Raw genomic sequence first — 16,409 nt, 5'->3', positions numbered from 1 at the left:
GTGCGATAAAAGCTAATGGATAGGTGGCAGTTTCTGCACAAGCGACATCTTAAATAGCACAATAGCTATATATCATAGGTTGTATATCACTTCAGGAGTTAAAGCTCCAATTGAAATGTTTCTGGAACATCTTGAGAGACAATTTGTACAATGGCTGGCTTGCAGTTTAACTTCATGTCTAATTTTATTCAAAATGTAGTAAGAAAGTGTGGTCAGTGGCCATCTTTCTGCAAGATACAACTTCATGTACATGAAGCTACGTAATACAATATAGCTTTCCAATGGGGGAGAGAATTTACTAGTGCTTTGTTAGTTCTGAGTTGAATAACTTGCTAATGATAAATCTACTCCTTGATTATTATGAAGTAATGAAATAGAAAGGATATGGAAGCATTACATAGCCAGATCAACAAACCAGCTTCTCTCTGCCTCCAAAATTAATATAAAACCATTTTGTTCACTGGAGCTTAGAGTTAGCAAACAAAAGATTATTGAAAAATGAGCTCATGTAAATGAATCTGCTTTACCTCTTACAACTAAATTCTTGCGCCAATTCAGTTTGAATTTATTTTGTGCTCACTGGATGGTTTGGCCAACCAGATTGTGAAACTTTTTTTACCAGTAACATTTTTAAAGAAATGTATCTGTCTATGTGACGATGGCTTCACTGCTTAATGTTTCATTGCAAAGTACATAAATTATGCTTTCTTTTCACTGGAAGAAATTGAGCAGTGCCTGGCAACAAATGGCTGAACTGAGAGCTGTGGTATTTCTGCTGGCATTAGGAATTTAACCTTGATAATTTGGTTCTTGCAGTTTGCAGGATGTTAATCCAATTCTGTTTCCTCTTCAGTGAGACTTAGGATTATTAGTCAGCTAATTTAAATCTCAAGCTCAAAAAGGTGAGGATAGTCTTTCTGTTTTTTAAAACAGTATCTAGTATAATGTGGATACTATTTAAAAAGGTTTAAGGTCTTTTTTACGCAAATTAATGACACAAGCTGATTTGCTCTCTGAACAAGTTAACTTTAAACTTGCACAAATGTGACCCTTTAACAACTTTCATCTGTTTATCTAAACCCTATTATACTGCTGGTGTATATTTGTGTGATCAGATAGCAGTAGGTTGATTTCTCCCTCTCCCCTAATACAACTTTTCTTGAGAAAGCATTCTTGAATTCCACCAAGTGCATAATTTTATGGTCTGATTGCACAGCTACCCAAAAATTAACCATGTAACTGGAATATGTCATAACGGGCACTGAAAGCAATGGATTTTACTGGATACTCAAAGGAAAAAATGCGTGCACTGATCATACCTGATCGTGTAATGATTACCTAGTGACAGCATTCAGTATATAAACTAAGCTCATGACATATCTTCAGTTAGGTTCACCTTTTAAGACTATTCTATCAGTAAAATTCATCAAACTTGAAATTTAAACTGCACAAATTTGATTAAACACACATGGACACATGGTAGTCCAAACTGTATTGGTTTACCAGTATGAACCAAGTGGAAATCCTACCTGCTATTGTTGCTCACAATGTCTTAATTATTTTTGTTTTTCCCCCCTCCTTCCCAAAGGTACCTACTTCTCACAAATACTTAGTTGTTGACTCTTCTGTTAAAAAGTGGATCTTAGTTTATGGAATTCCTTTACCTCAAATAAGTGACAGCATACAGTATTTTCTGAAGTCTGAGTCAATTAGGTTGAAACTGTTAATCCCAAGTGGCTTCCTCTGCTTTGTATTTGGCTCTTATTCTGTGAAAATGCTGCTTGTCCATGAATATGATGTATGCTGAGACTGTAAAACCAAATGGAGAAAACTTGTTCAAAATAAAGCCTTTTTTTTATAAGAATCTGACAAAAATTATCCCTTTCCTTTAGATGGGATGCTGCTCTTTAAATGACTAACGAGGACATAGACTACAAGTTTCAAATTTTTAGCTCTTGAGCTATTTTTTGAATGATTCTTTGCCTTCTGTTTTTGAGAGCTAGTGGAGCATGTCTTCAACTCAAAAAAACCCCCACACAAACCCCAAATGAACAAAAAAACCAAACCCAACCAAAAAAACCCCAAAACCCAGCCTTTTCATATTTACTTGACAAAGTTGAAGTGTCAAAAGAGTGCAACTTGGGGTTAGGAGTTGGGGTTTTGTTTGGGGTGGTTTGTTTTTTTTAATTGGTAAGGGTTCTGGTTGAGAGATCCTGCAAGTTTCTGTTGCGGTGATCTGTAGAGAACAAGAAGGCTCATTTTTAACAGAGCGTGTTTCACTGAAGAAATGAGTAACAGAGGGGTTGTGGCTTTTTGAAGATGATTCTTCGTGGTGTTGCTTAAGCTGCAGAACTTTGGGTGTTAACAACTGTGTCCACTGATGATATTTTACATCAGCACCTTAAACTTAACATACTGTCTTTAATACATTAGAAATGAAACTACTTTTACAGCAGTTGAGGAGGGGGGACGTTAGTCACTCCCTTCTCCAGACTCTTGTAACCACCGCTGTTGCTGCACTGCTGACTGCCCCAAAAAACCTGTCCTGTTCAAGAGAAGTCAGAGCTGAGAAACGGAACCAAGTTGGTGTGCACTCACTTCAGCTGGTAAGGAAGTAATCTCTGATAGGTAAGGCTGTTGTAGAACAGAGTGTTTGTAGCTGTATTTGCCAGTTTTTCAAGGATGAAGATGAGCTAGATTACTGTAGAGCACAATTTTACCTTGGAGTGTATTTTGAAAAAAAAAAAAAAAATGCAATCTGTAGAATAAATCAATACACCTTCATGTTGAATTGATACGTGATGCATTCAAACTGTGCACAAGTATTTCTGAATTCATCCACTTAGCTAATGTTATGTTATTTACAAACATCTCCAAATTCTTTTTGCAATATTCAGTTTGTTAAATCCACACTTATGGAAAATGGGGCAATTCTCCTGAACTACGTGGACAATCCTTCCTTGTCAGCAAGGTGCTCATCGGTCATAGACATCTAATCCTCTGTTAAGGCATGTCATGTTTTATTTCTTACAGAATTGTAACCTCCAGCAAGAAGAGCCACTAGTGAAAGGACACTGCTATCCTATACCGCGGTCCCGCAGTCTTCAGCAGCAGCAGCAGAACCACTTCAGAAGGTCCTGTTTTCCTGCTGGAGGTTACTGCCAAAAAAGGTGTTAATTCAATTGATCTAAAGTTTCAACTGTAAATTGGATTTATGGAATCCGGTTTGAACGATGGAAGGTAACAAACCAGATCTGCTGCCAACAGTAGCTCTGGTAGCCGGTGGCTTCATTTTGACATATGCAAAGTGTGAGGGGGAAGGGTGTGCTTAGCTCATCTCTAGCTGTTAAGACACAAATGCCTTACTTCTTAGTAGTGCTCCGCTAATCATCAGGTTTGGTACTTTTTCATAATTTCATAATTTTTCATAATTTGCTTTCTAAGTAGGTTGTTTTGACAGGACCAAAGGCAAGTTATGTGTATTGGTAGATCAGCAGAGCAAAAAGGTGGTAACTTCTGATGAAGTGGTGAGATGCAAGTGAGGCTGGGGGCAGCAGCCACTTCTCAGGTGAGCTGGAGCCCTGTAGCAGCTTGTGTGAGTATGGTTGCCTCTTTGATCCAACTACCTTAAAAATATTCAGAGCTTTGCAAGCTATTCCCACTAGGAAGAGAAATTGAATATGATTCAGGTATTCCTGAAAGCTCAACGTGACCCAACAATGTGCGCTTGCAGCCCAGAAAGCCAGCCATATCCTGGGCTGCATCAAAAGAAGCGTGACCAGCAGGTCAAGAGAGGTGACTCTGCCCCTCTACTCCGCTGTACTGCATCCAGCTCTGGGGGCCCCAGTACAGGAGAGACATGGAACTGTTGGAGCAAGTCCAGAGGAGGGCCATGAAGATGACCAGAGGGCTGGAGCACCTCTCCTATGACGACAGGCTGAGAGAGTTGGGGTTGTTCAGCCTGAAGAAGAGAAGGCTCTGGGGAGACCTTGTAGCAGCCTTCCAGTACCTGAAGGGGCCTACAAGAAAGCTGGAGAGGGACTGTTTACAAGGGCATGGAGTGATAGGACAAGGGGTAATGGCCTTAAGCTGAAGGAGGGTAGGTTTAGATTAGATATTTGGAAGAACTTCTTCACTGTGAGGGTGGTGAGGCAGTGGAACAGGTTGCCCAGAGAAGCTGTGGATGCCCCATCCCTGGAAGTGTTGAAGGCCATGCTGGATGGGGCTTTGGGCAACCTGGTCTAGTGGAGGGTGTCCCTGCCTATGGCAGGGGGCTTGGAACTAGATGATCTTTGAGGTCCCTTCCAACCCAAACCATTCTGTGATTCCTTTGGGACAAAGTCATGCATTTTTGACAAAGGTTTGCTGAGCACTCTTTTCCCGAGCACTGTGAGATCAGCGTGCTGTAGACCACCTCCAGCTCTCAGTTTCCAAAGCTGCTCTTTTAGTTAGGTTTGGAAGAAAAAACATAAATAGTTTAAATAAATTGTTTCTGCTCTGGTTTCAGTGAGCTGCAAGACAAAGTGGGGAGAAAGGTAGATAGCAATCAAGCCGGTCTCCCTGCCTCTTTGTTTTTCACAGAAAAGCCTTTAGTCTACCAGGCTGAGGCCTGCTGTGCTTTTGCCAGCACCTGGCTTGATTTCAAGTCTTCCTACCTATGCAACTGAATATTGGCAGTGTTTCAGACTGTTCTCACTTTCATCCTGGAGCTGTCTGGGATTCCAGCCAGGCGGCAGGAGGGAGCTGCAACCTGTGCGCCAGCCTGCCTCCTGCACCTGAGACCTGTGGGAAGAGCTGGGGGAGCGACCACTCCTCCCTTTTCTACCCACCCTTGTTTCCCTTGAGAGCTAATACTGCTCATGTGTATGAGAAAGATGAGAGAGAGCTTTCATGGACCAAAACAGTCCTGCATCTTCCATCATTTCCTCTTCCTTCCTCCTTTCTCTCTAGTGAACACGAAGGATGCTTCCTCTTGTGTCGGTGGAGAAAAAAAGTCCTGGAGCTGCGGGAAGAAGAGACTTGATAAAGGGACTCTAAGACAGGATGCGAAGAACTGATTTCTGGACAAAGCATGAGTGGAAAGTGAGCAGACTGCATTACTGACTTTGGGATTGCGCACAATATTAATTGTTGCTGTGCTGGGCTGGGGATGGGCAAGGGAAATTCCAAAGTCCAGGACAAGCTAAAAGCTGACCGAGTAATAGTCTCATTAATGTCTGGGCCAGTCTTTTCATTCCGGAGGGGTTTGACTCATGATTTTTGACCCTTTCATGTGACTGCATTGACCACAACAAAGAGACATTTAATTGCCTTTCTGGCTCAGTCTCCCAGGAGCCAAGCCTTTGGTCTTTTGGACAACTCTCTGATTCTCACACACACATGTGGTGGCAGCTGTAACACCTTCCAGAAGAATCATCTTTATGCAAAGGGAATAGTGAAGTAGTGAAGTGAGAGTAGTGGATTATGTCCTCCTTGCAATACTAGTAGACAACTTGAGTGAGGTCTCTTGACAGTCTCTCACTCCACCCTGGTATCCAGGCTGGGTTATTGCAGTCTGCATGGGTGGCTTGCCAAGTGAGGGAAAAAACTGGCTGGGTCCTTGGGCTTAGAGGACAGTGATTAATGGTTCATACCCTCCCTGGAGACTAGTTATGAGTACCATACGGGTCTGTGCTGGTATCCGTCCTAGTTTAATATTTTTTTTATCAGTGACTTACAGGAGAAAATGAGTGCGTCCTCATTGTGCTTGTGGATGACACTGAACTGGGGTGGGTACACCTGACACTAGTGGGCAAGGCAGTCACCCACAGGGACCTGGACAGGCCAGAGGGATGGGCCAGCAGGAACCTCATGAAATTCCGCAAGAACAAGTACAAAGTTCTACCCCTTGGATGGACCAGCCCCGGGGAAGGCACAGGCTGGGGACTGCTCTGCAGGTAAGGTCCGGGGTGTCACAGTGGGCTGCAAGCCGGACAGGAGACCACAGCGTGTCCTGAGAGCAAAGCAGGGGGGCAACTGCATACTTGGTGGTATGAACAGGGACAGCCAACAGACCGAGGGCAGTGATTATCCCCCTCTGCTCGGTACCCGTGAGACCATACCTAGGCACTGTCTGCTGTTTTGGGCCCCAGCAGGGGAAAGACATGAGTAAGTTGAAGTGAGTTGGTGGGAGGTGGGCCTCCAAGACAGTCAGTGGCTAGAGTGGTGGCCAGCCCTGTGAGGAGAGGCCGGGGGAGCAAGGCTTGCTTAGCCCAGGGAAGGGATGACTGCAGGGCCGGGGGGGGGAACCTGACAGCCACCTCCTTATGCCTCCAGGGAGGTCAGCAAGAGGAAAAGTCAGGATGTTTACTGCAGTTGAAAGAGAGAAGGTTCCAGCTGGGTGTAGGGAAAACATTTTCCCTATGAGGATAGCCAGGCACTGGACTGGCTGTGCAGCCTCTGTCATGGGAGGCTTTCAAGACCTGGCTGGACAAGGCCTGAGCAACCAGGGTGGACCCTGCTTTGAGCAGGAGGCTGTACTGCAGACCTCCTGAGGTCTCTTCCAGCCTGAGCAAGCCTGTGGTTCCGATGTTCAGCATAAATCCTCATTGCTGCAACTCTGACCTTTTCCACTTTCTCCTGTTCTGAAGGAACATCAAAAATGGTTAATCCCTTTCCTCATTGCCCTTGAGCTAAGTGAAGACAGTTCTGCCTCTATTCAGTTTTCTCCGAACAATGCCACTTACTTCAGTGTTTCATCTTGGGCTGTGTTTCTACACCTTCTCGTGCTCCTCAGACCACATCCCACGTGGGCCTTATCTTTTTTGAAATGCGGCATTCCGGATCGGACATGGTACCTCAACAAAGCACACCAGTGCTGACTGCCATGTGTCCTGCAGACTATATTCCTGTTTGCATAACGCTGTGTGATGTTTGCTTTTTTCACAACAGCGGGGCCTTGTTACCTCACATGGAGTTTGCATGGCACTATAGTCATACCTTCCACTCTACACAGATGCTGTCCAGATAGGGGCTATCCTGCACCACAGTCCCAAGCAGCTGATTGCTCCTGCCTGGCTGAAAATTTTGCATTTGTCCTTGTCGGCCAACTTCCTGTTTTACTTTCTCTTCTCATTTCTCCAGCCTGTCAAAGATCATTTTGAATGGTGATTCTGACCTCCAAATTGTTTGCGGGCTCTCCCATGCAGTTAAAATATGGAGTGGCTCTTCTTGGGCTGCTTTTTCCTCCCTTTGTATAAAATCATTTCCACAAGCTTGTGGAATAGCCTTGTGCTCTCCCTTCCCCGACAGGCTCTGGGTACCACCAAAGCACCATTGATTCTTTGGGTGACTTCATTAGTCGCTCACAAAAAGCCTCCTCCACCTGATCTTCCTCCTTCAGTGATCCTACCACAACAGCATTTACCTTTTTTCCCCCCCTTCCTTTGATCACTGATTGCAGATGTCCAAGCGACCTCTCTCCTCAACCTTTCAGTCTTCAGCATGTCTACTCATCACTGATAGAAGAAACAACATTCTCTGCTTGCCATTCCTAAACAAGCTGTTTATTTCTATCTTAATATTCTAGCTGGTGCTACATCACTGCTCTGCTGATCAAATCATAATTTTGATTATATACCAACCCCCACCACAACTCCTCTTCTTCCTTGGGGAAAAAAAAATACTCCTGAGTACTATAAGATTTCAGGAACCGGTTTAAGTTAAGTCGGTAGTGACCTGCTGATTTATGGGAGTTATTCACAAGGCTAGGTTCAAGAGTAATTTAAGTGTCCCACTGATTGGCCTCAGCCATAACGGGAGTAATTAGTGGGCAGTGGGATGGAGAAAAGCTTTGTGTATTCATTCCCGGCCACCATGATTGATTTTAATGCCACTAATGCCAATGGTACAGTGCGGGTCGGTGTTGCTGTGGATATCTTTTAAGTCAGGGATTTTTTAAAGTCAAAACTCCGATTTTCTTGTGTCACCAGTTTACCTTTACCTGGCCGCTGCCATGGTGAAGGAGATCAAATTTTGAGTGCAGAGCTGTGGTGCAATTACAAATCCCTCTCATTAGCCTCACACATTATGTTCAGATAGTTTCCAACATGCCTAGTGCTGTCGCTTGGTCTTACAAGTCTCCTCTGAGGTATCTGTTTTACATTTTACAGGATCTGGCAAATCCATCTGTGCTGCCAATTTCATATCTTGATGCCCATCTGCCTGAAGTTGCAGTGGTTGCTGCGAGGCTGGCACTTTTTCAGACTCAACAGCTGACTCAGTGCCTCTTCCCTCAGTCCCTCCTGTAAGGCATGAAAGGTATGGTTCTGTCTCCTTTGGTATCCTCTGCGCGTACACCTGCAGTTTTCAAACACTTGCACCCATTCTGTTCCAAATATTCATGGATTTTTTTTTGTTTCGCTGTGCTTTGTGGCTGGGCCTCACGCGTGCCCTGGTGTCTCACAGTTTTTCTGATACCCATTTCAAGGGCCAGGCATTCTTAACATCACTTTTCATGCTTGGCATCCCTCTTGTGCCATTCTGTAATTTAGCTGCACCAAATGCGAGCTAGAATCTGATTCCACATACTCTTCCAATTGATGTTTTTCCCCTGGTGCTAATGGTAACTTGTGCAAACCTCACTTTGCATGCGTATTTCAGACATAATTAGCTAAGTAAACTGCGATTTAAAATAAATAATTGTCCTGTTTAACAGCAGTATTTTCTAGTAAATTTTTCTTTAGGAAAATGAGAACAACAACATGGAATTCAAAGTAGGTTTACATCTACTTTGATCCAAAAAGGGGCAGGGAAAAAGCAACATAATTTATCATCAACATGGATATTTCTCTGTAATTGGTGTGGATTTTTAGCATATGTAATAAAACAGTTGCCGCAGTGTCGCTCTTTATTTAAGACCAATTGGTTCTTCTCTTGACTTTTTTTTTTAATTGCTCAATATTTTTCCTGTGGCTTTTCATAAATTTCACCCCATGTTCTAGTCATGGTCCATTTTCTTATCAAAGAGACCCTCGACTTTGTGACCCTAAGACTGGTCACTCAGCTTCAGACCAGTCACATCCAGTTGTAAAATCTCTTCTGTCAGTTTTACCACTTGATTAAAACATCCTGTTCCTTTTTATACAGCATGCAATACTCTCCAAATAGGTATATTAAGTAGTATCTATATGTACAGATGGAGACACACAGATGTCTCCACTCCTTTGATTATCTAAAACATATGGAATGCTTCAGGGTGAATCATGTTCTAAGATAAGGCTACCTTGAATTGCTTTTTTCTTTATTGGTATTTTTTATAGATACAGAAGAGATTGCTGCCTGGATTTTCCACAGCAACAAGCTACGTTCTTGAGATGTTTCACTCTGGTAAGCCTTTTTGGTATCTTGTCTTTCATGCAAGGATTTCTGTTGTGTTTTTTTAACATTCTGCATAATTTGGAGCTCCTTGTCATTGTCAAGAATTACTCTGAGTCAGTTTGCGTTGTGTGTCTTAAATTCACCTGCATCCCGTGTTATATGTCGTAAAGCGCCATTCACGACAATGCGGATGCAGCTGTTGTGCTACTAAGGCAAATACCTCATTATCACATTCTCAGACACCATTAGAAGTGTAATCATTACATCAGAAGCGTAATAACTATCCATTGCATTCGTGCTATAAGGACTCACAGAGATGAAGCCGATTCAGGTAGGACGCAGCCCCCCACGAGGCTCAAGATGGCTGCTCCATCTCCACAAGCAGCGCACAGCCTGCCTCTGCGCCAGCAGACAAGTGCCAAACTGTAGGCAACGTGGGACCTTAAAACAGAGGAAACGTTTAGGTGTTTTCCAGAGTCATGTTTAGGGCTTGCCACCTTTTGGGATAAACCCTTTTCCCGGTTCATGGCACAACTACCGCTAGCAAAATGACCGGTGTGGGTTTATTTCAGCGAGACGCTCTCACTTAATTTCTTGTAGCACCATTTCCAGCCTGCAGCTCCCAGCCGGTGGATTCACCAGCTCTTCCCTGCCCCGGGCTGCGTAGTTCCAGGCTTTGACACGAGACCAGGGATGCCTGGGCCCTGTCTCTCCCCTCATGTTGACCTGGGCGAGCCGAGGTGGGGCCGCAATGCCTGTGGCACAAGGCCGGGTGCCCGGGTGCAGTGCAACCCTGAGGCCTTTTCAGGGGGTTCAGGTGCCAGAGGGAATGTCTGGCTGCAGACACCCCCTCACAGCAGCCCCCTCCGATGCGGTGGGTATATTTTTTTCCAAATTAGGCAGGTAACCAGTAACACCTGCAGTGCTCAGCAGTTATAAGCTGCCCATGTGCTTGTTCCTCCCCACGGCCCGTGCCTACAGCCGCACGATTAAATGTCGCCTTCGCAGGCCGGGGTCTGGGCACGCCCCCTCCGGTCCGCGTGCAGAGACCTCGCCGCGGGCTTCGCGGGGGCCGTTTGGAGAAACCCGGGCGTTTTGCCCCCGGGTTCCCCTCAGGGCTCCGGTGTGGGGCCGCGGAGAGCCCGGCCGTGGAGCCCCGAGGACGCGGCCGCCACACGGCTGCAGGCGGCAGTGCCCCGTGGCCGCGCGCCGCCTCCCCATTGGCTGTCTCTGACTCGCCATCGCCCCCGTGGCGGCCAATCGGCGCGCGCTCATCCGCTCCCTCCCCTAGGAGGGCGGTGGAGGGGCGGCGAGGGCGTGGCCGACACGAGGCGGGGCGGGGCCACCGGCTTCGCGGGCTCTTCTTAACTCCCCGTGCCCCGGCCGAGCGCTCCTGCGCCTGGCTCTCCCTATCCTCCTCCTCCTCCTCGCCGGTGTGCCGCGCCGCAGCGGGTGGGTGGTAGCGGCGTCTTGGGGATCGCCTGGCTCGCGTGGGTGAGGTGGCGGCCGTAGCGGGGGGGGCGGTGCCACCGTGGCGCTGCGGGTGGCTGCATCCTCCCTGCATCTCCCTCCATCCTCCTCGCCGCCCGTTGCATCATCTACGGCCGTGGGGTGGGGGAGGAGAGCTGGGGGTGGCCGTGCCCTTCCCCCCACTTCCTCAGGGCCGTGTGGGGTGGGCTGCGCCGCGCTTCACCTCAGTGGGGGCGGCTGTTAAACGGTCACTGTGGCTGCCTCGGGAGCGCTTCCCCTCCCCACTGCAGCCTCGGACTGTGGGGAGGGATAGAGGGCTGCGGGCTGGTGGGTGAATGTGGTTGCACCACACGGGTGGGTTTCTGTTTTCTTTTTGCAATTAAGAAAAGAGAGAGGAACGGGCAGCTTCAGAGCCGTTCTGGGCGAGGGGAGCCCTGGAGTCCGCCCTGGTGCTGGTGTGGCAGGAGGGAGGATGGGAGCGCAGGCCTTGGGAAGGTGCTGGCTGCTGGGGATGCTCTGGGCAGCCAGAGGGTGCCTGCGGAGTGCTTCCTCCGGGCAAAGAGCAGGGGGAGGAAAGCTTGGCTTTGTGCTTCTTATACAGGGTTGCAAGATGACATCGAGCCTTTTGGTTTTCTCTCTGGGTTTGGCACCAGCTCTTTAGCCGTTCCTGGCCTGTCATCTGTTGTTCCCATAGATACCATGGCAGTCTCTTGCCAGTGCGTTTTTTTTGTGATGTCTGGCTAATGCAGTAGATCAAGAAGCATCTTCTATTACGCCTTATTGTATGTGTTGCCCTTCCCCCATTAGGAAGGGTCTGAACTTGGTTGAGACCCATGAGACCTACTTCAATAGCAATGTTAGTAGTGCTGCTGGCATATTACTGAAGCAGCCATTACTTAAAAGACAACCAATTCCTCTCCTATTCCTGTTTGAATATCTAGTCTTCTGTTTATCTTTTTCTTTTCTTTTCTTCTTTTTTTTTTTTCTAAAGCCTCAGCCCATGGAGGTTTTGGAGTGCTGGGCCCTGTTCCAGCAAAGTTGCTCAGTGTTTACCCTTTCAACAGGTCTGTTTGTTGAGTTGAGGCATGAGAGCTCTGTGTTCTACAAAACTTGTGCTGCAGGAAGGAGGGAAAGCTCGGAGTGTGGAGATAAGTAAAATCTGGGGATTTTATCTCAGAGCAGGAAAGGTATTTCCTGGGAAATTGAGACCCACTCAGAACATGGTATTTCTCACCAGGAGAATGGCTGTGAGATCACTACTGTTGAAGTATGGTTTAGGTATTAGGTTAGGTCCAGTACATGGGGCATTTGGGCAGGTCATTCATTTTGATATTGGTTGCTGGCTCTTTAGTATCCTATTGTGACCCTCTGCATGTGAGTTAACCAGCCTGCTTTCCCGAAGCCAGAGCAGTACTTTTAAAAATTGTGGTTGGTAGCACAGGTCATGGGGGGCCTGTGTGCTGGAGCGTGTAGGGTGGTGCAGGTACGTCACTAATCTGGCACTGGCAGCATAGCAGGCTGCCAGGACGGCTGGAACGGGATGGGATGGTCTCTGGCTATTGGCAGGTGCCCTCTGTCTGCATGCGAGCTAGGAGCTAGGCAGGCAGCAGGGTGTACTGTGCTTGTGGTTGCACTGTGGATGCCTGCCAAAAGTTCTGCAGATGTAGCCAGAACAGAGTGGGCGGCAGCTGGTCTTTCCCACAAAACATGCATCAGCCAAAAAGCTGGCTTCCAGCCCAGGCAGTGGTGACCAGTGGTTCTCTGCCAGCCTTTATCAGAGGGCCCTGTGCTAACAAAAGATGCAGTGCCTTGGTGGAGGGGAGGGGCTCAGTGCCATTATGTTGGGGAAGGGGAGCTATGCCTTGAGAGCAGAGCTCCAACTCCCTCTTTTGTCATGCTGGGCAACTAGCTTAATCCCTGAGCCTCTCCTGCCTCCCTGTACTTGGTGAGCTTGGCAGATCAAGAGGAGCGTTCAGGCTGTAGTGTTGGTCCATCTTTGTGTGCTGACTTAGGAGAGGGAACTGGAAGCTGGGAAAGAAATAATGAAAGTGTCTGACTGCAGCAGGTAAAAATGCAGATAAGGCATTCTCCAGTCTTTTCTCTAATGCTGTTGTGTTCCTTGAAGATATCAGGCTTCATACAGAAGACTTATCAGGTGAGTCCAGACAAGGTTGGAGTGAACTCAGGAAATGGAGATGTCAGAAGACACCTGTTAGAGCTGCATGCACAGCTTCCATTCTGTAGGGTGAAGGCAGGCTGAACACTTTCATGTTTTCACTGGCTGATCTCTAGCATAACAATTGCCATAGCAGTGGAAGTTGCTTTGCTGTTGAAGTTTTAACTTCTTTGCAGTATTACAGAGGCATTAAAGAACTACTTGTTTCCTATCAGGAGGCTTATGAGTATGCCAGTCCAGCCTTGAAAGGAAGAGTGATCATTGAGAGGACACCCATGTGCTCATCTGCTTTGTAGAGGAAAATGGATAAGATTTGATTCTCAAAGTATTTCTTCCTAGAGCCACAGTGCTGTTAATTCATACCCCAGTTACTTCAGGTCACTTGATGTCTCCTGACACAGAAGCAATGGCTGCCTGCTACTGAAGAAATAGTAGAGTGTGTGTGTGGGGGGGAATCTAAACCCAACAAAAAAAACAGATGGCTGACTGTCCCCTGAATCATTTATAGCTGTGGTGTTTCCAGACAGCTTCCTAAAGCTGGATGAGAACTGCTACATCTGTTAACCTGTAAAGATCTGAAAGCTCTCTAAGACCCTGTGATATTCAGAGTGAGCAGAACAACTGGTTTGTAATGGTTTGCTTGTTCACAGAGTAAAGTACCTGCCTACGTCAAAGTTTCCCATTCTCAGGCCACAGCAGAATGGAATCCTGTATCTCATCTCTTGCTAAGTAGTCGGCCCTTGGGGCATCTCTCTCTGATCCACCTCTTTCACCTGCCTTTTAGACAGCTTCATTTCTGCCTCAGACAAGACTCAAGTTAATTAGCTTCTTGCATGCATGATACTCTTTAAATGTCTGCATTAGTGCTGACATCATGTACTGTAAACAGCCTTAGAAACTGAAGCTCATAACATATCTATGAAGTGAGTTCAGCTCAGTCTGTTGGGGATTAATTTCACTTGCTGGCCTTCAATCCTCTTCTGTAGGAGTTAAGAAATAGTTTAGGTCTTGGGTTCCCTGCAGAGATGGATCCAGAGATGTGAACCTTGTCCATGAGGTTTTCTAGATCTCATATCTCTGCTGATGTCCCAATCCCCTCTGTGACTTAGGTTTAAGTGACTTTGTAAATTGTCTTTCTGATTTTTCTGCCTCATGTGCTCTGCAGATCTAATGGCAGAAGTTAGTCAGGCTTTTCTAGTTAGGCTCTGCCCACACCTCCAGGTAGTTATGGGAGTGTTCCCTTTTACAGCAAACTTAAATGCAGGCTGACAGAATTTCTTTCCTGAAGATGAGCAACTCTTCCTGCAGCTTATCTCCCTCAGACTCTTCTGAGCAGCATTCAATTACAGTTAGAGAAGCAGAGTTGCCATTCTGTCCTGTCTCCGCAGTCTGTGTTCCCAGAAGAAAGACTGGGAAGAGGGTCAGGCTAGTGATGAAGTTGCTGTCATCCTCTGTTTTGGTGATTTCTGCTCACCCCATTTCATTTGTTCCCCAGAGATCTCCCCAGTAGAAAGATGCAGCAGCTTCCTATGGCTTGATTTGGGCCTATAGGCAGAATCATGGGGGGAATTTGGATGTCCTAGGCTGACCACCCCTGCCCCCTATTTTGCTGAAGCTGCATCATGTAGGGCTGGAAGCACCAGCTGGATGTTTTGGGGGTTGTGTCAGGAAGCTCATCAGTAGCACTGAAGGAGCTTGAAGATCTGAGGTCTTCCCATTGGTTCTGAACACGACAAGTCACTCTTGGGCTCTTGACCTGTTTCTTAGGTATAACTGTAAGCCATTGCAGATGCTTTTATGTCTCCACTGGGTGCTGTAGTAAGAATTCCTCTTGGAGAACAACCAAGTCTGTCTTAGGATTTTATCCTTCTTCAAAACACTAAGATATTAGGTTGACCATAGCTGAGACTGATTCTCTACTAGCATGATTAGAATTTGACTTTATAAATGTATGTATGTATAGCTATCTACTTTGGGCTGGGTGGGTGTGGTTTTATTTAAAATAATGCTTAATAAAATGTTTTTAAGTGATTTATTGAACAGGAGCTTGCATTCCTTCCAATGAATGGTGTTGCTTAAGGTTAGTATTTGGTGACAGGACTTCTGTTGGCAATGCTTGTGGTTAGCTTTTTCTCTCTCTCCTTGTTTTTGTTCAAAGTTCTAGCCCAGTTATTGAAGCTTTGGTCAAACATCAGAGTATTGCCATTCCTCTAAACACATGAGAGAATCTCACAGCTTAGTTGAAGGCAGTAAATATAGCTTTTCCTCCCTTTCTGCTGTTTCTAGTTCAAGAAGTGATGGGTGTTGCTGTTAGCGGATTTTTGTGGGTTTTTTGTCTTACAGTAGAGGAAATGAGATGGTATTGTCTTGACCAATTCAGAGGGAATCCTCCAAAAGGCAGCTTTTCAAGAGAACCACCTTCATTTCTTTCCTGCCATCAATACGAAGAAATACTTGCTTCCTGGAACCTCTGAAACTTTTACTCCAACGAATTTCTCCCCCTTTCTCAATTTTTGGACCCTCTTGAAGGACACTGAGGATTGGTTATTTAAAGCTGTTAAAGGTTTTGCATTCCTATTTTATGAGAACGTAGAAGATGAACAAAATCTGCTGTTTCCTGTGTATAACCCCTTGCTGCTTTCTTCCTGTGTGTTGAAATTGTTTGATCCTTTGGCAGCAAGGTACCCCTATTAGATGGACTTTGTAAGTATTGTCAGTGTTACCTGTGAGTAAAAGCAGTTGCTGTCTACGTCTAGTATTACATGCCAGCTGTCTGAAGCTGTGGATGTGGCTCATAAGACGACTTGAAATTTCCAGAGTATTTTTTCTTTACTAAAAAAAAGTGCTGATATTCTGAACTGTGAACCAGGCACCTTCTAGAAATAGAAGTGAAGGCTGGGTTTTGCTCTGGAACTAGAAGTAAGCTAATTTCTGGTAACAAAGACTGGTTGGTGTTACATTATGTATATTTATGGGATATTAGCTTTCTTGGACTTGTGCCAGTCTAAGTGCTGGTCAGTAGTCTAGAGCAGGATGCAGCCCATCTTGACTCCTGGGCATGTATAACCTAAATAAAGTAGAATGGTATCACTTTGGTGTCATGGGAGTCTTTACATCCAGAAGGAGAATTATTTCAAGCCTTAATGTGGAAAGTCAGCACTTTCAGAGCCTTTTTTTCCTAAAGGAAGACAGTTTAAAAGCCTTAGGCATTTTCTTCAAATCAACATGTAAGAAAGGAATTGATGTGCATAAGGCCATAGTAGTTAGTGGTGCATGTTAACTTGCGGGATCAAATGCTGAAGTTCACTGATCCTGTGGTTCAGATTTTTTTCCAGTGTGTCACCAGGTCATCAACTCTGCCTGATCTAAGCTGTATCTGGTTTTTGTGCATTTGTCAGGAGGAGGA

At 45.9% G+C, this 16,409-nt stretch overlaps 1 protein-coding gene across 13 annotated transcripts in view; it reads left to right on the top strand.

Annotated features, from left to right (window-relative positions):
* Window positions 1-2,475: 2,475 nt before the first annotated feature.
* The window catches only part of LOC129201418 (cystathionine beta-synthase-like protein), a 39,115-nt gene continuing 25,181 nt past the window's right edge, over window positions 2,476-16,409 (top strand). For 2 of the 13 annotated variants that reach the window (XM_054812672.1, XM_054812664.1), the window contains exon 1: window positions 10,695-10,809. The gene's annotated coding sequence lies outside the window, so the exon portion shown is untranslated. Of the gene's footprint in view, window positions 2,607-3,033; window positions 3,596-4,052; window positions 5,083-5,709; window positions 5,937-8,150; window positions 8,299-9,299; window positions 9,367-10,694; window positions 10,852-15,346; window positions 15,707-16,409 lie in introns of those variants that run through there. The other 11 variants (XM_054812668.1, XM_054812667.1, XM_054812675.1 and 8 more) reach the window with 11 other exon arrangements.

The sequence above is a fragment of the Grus americana genome, chromosome 1, assembly GCF_028858705.1.
Source record: "Grus americana isolate bGruAme1 chromosome 1, bGruAme1.mat, whole genome shotgun sequence".
Taxonomy (NCBI): domain Eukaryota; kingdom Metazoa; phylum Chordata; class Aves; order Gruiformes; family Gruidae; genus Grus; species Grus americana.
The sequence above is the reverse complement of the archived record's forward strand: the minus strand, read 5'-3'. Positions and strand labels throughout refer to the sequence as shown.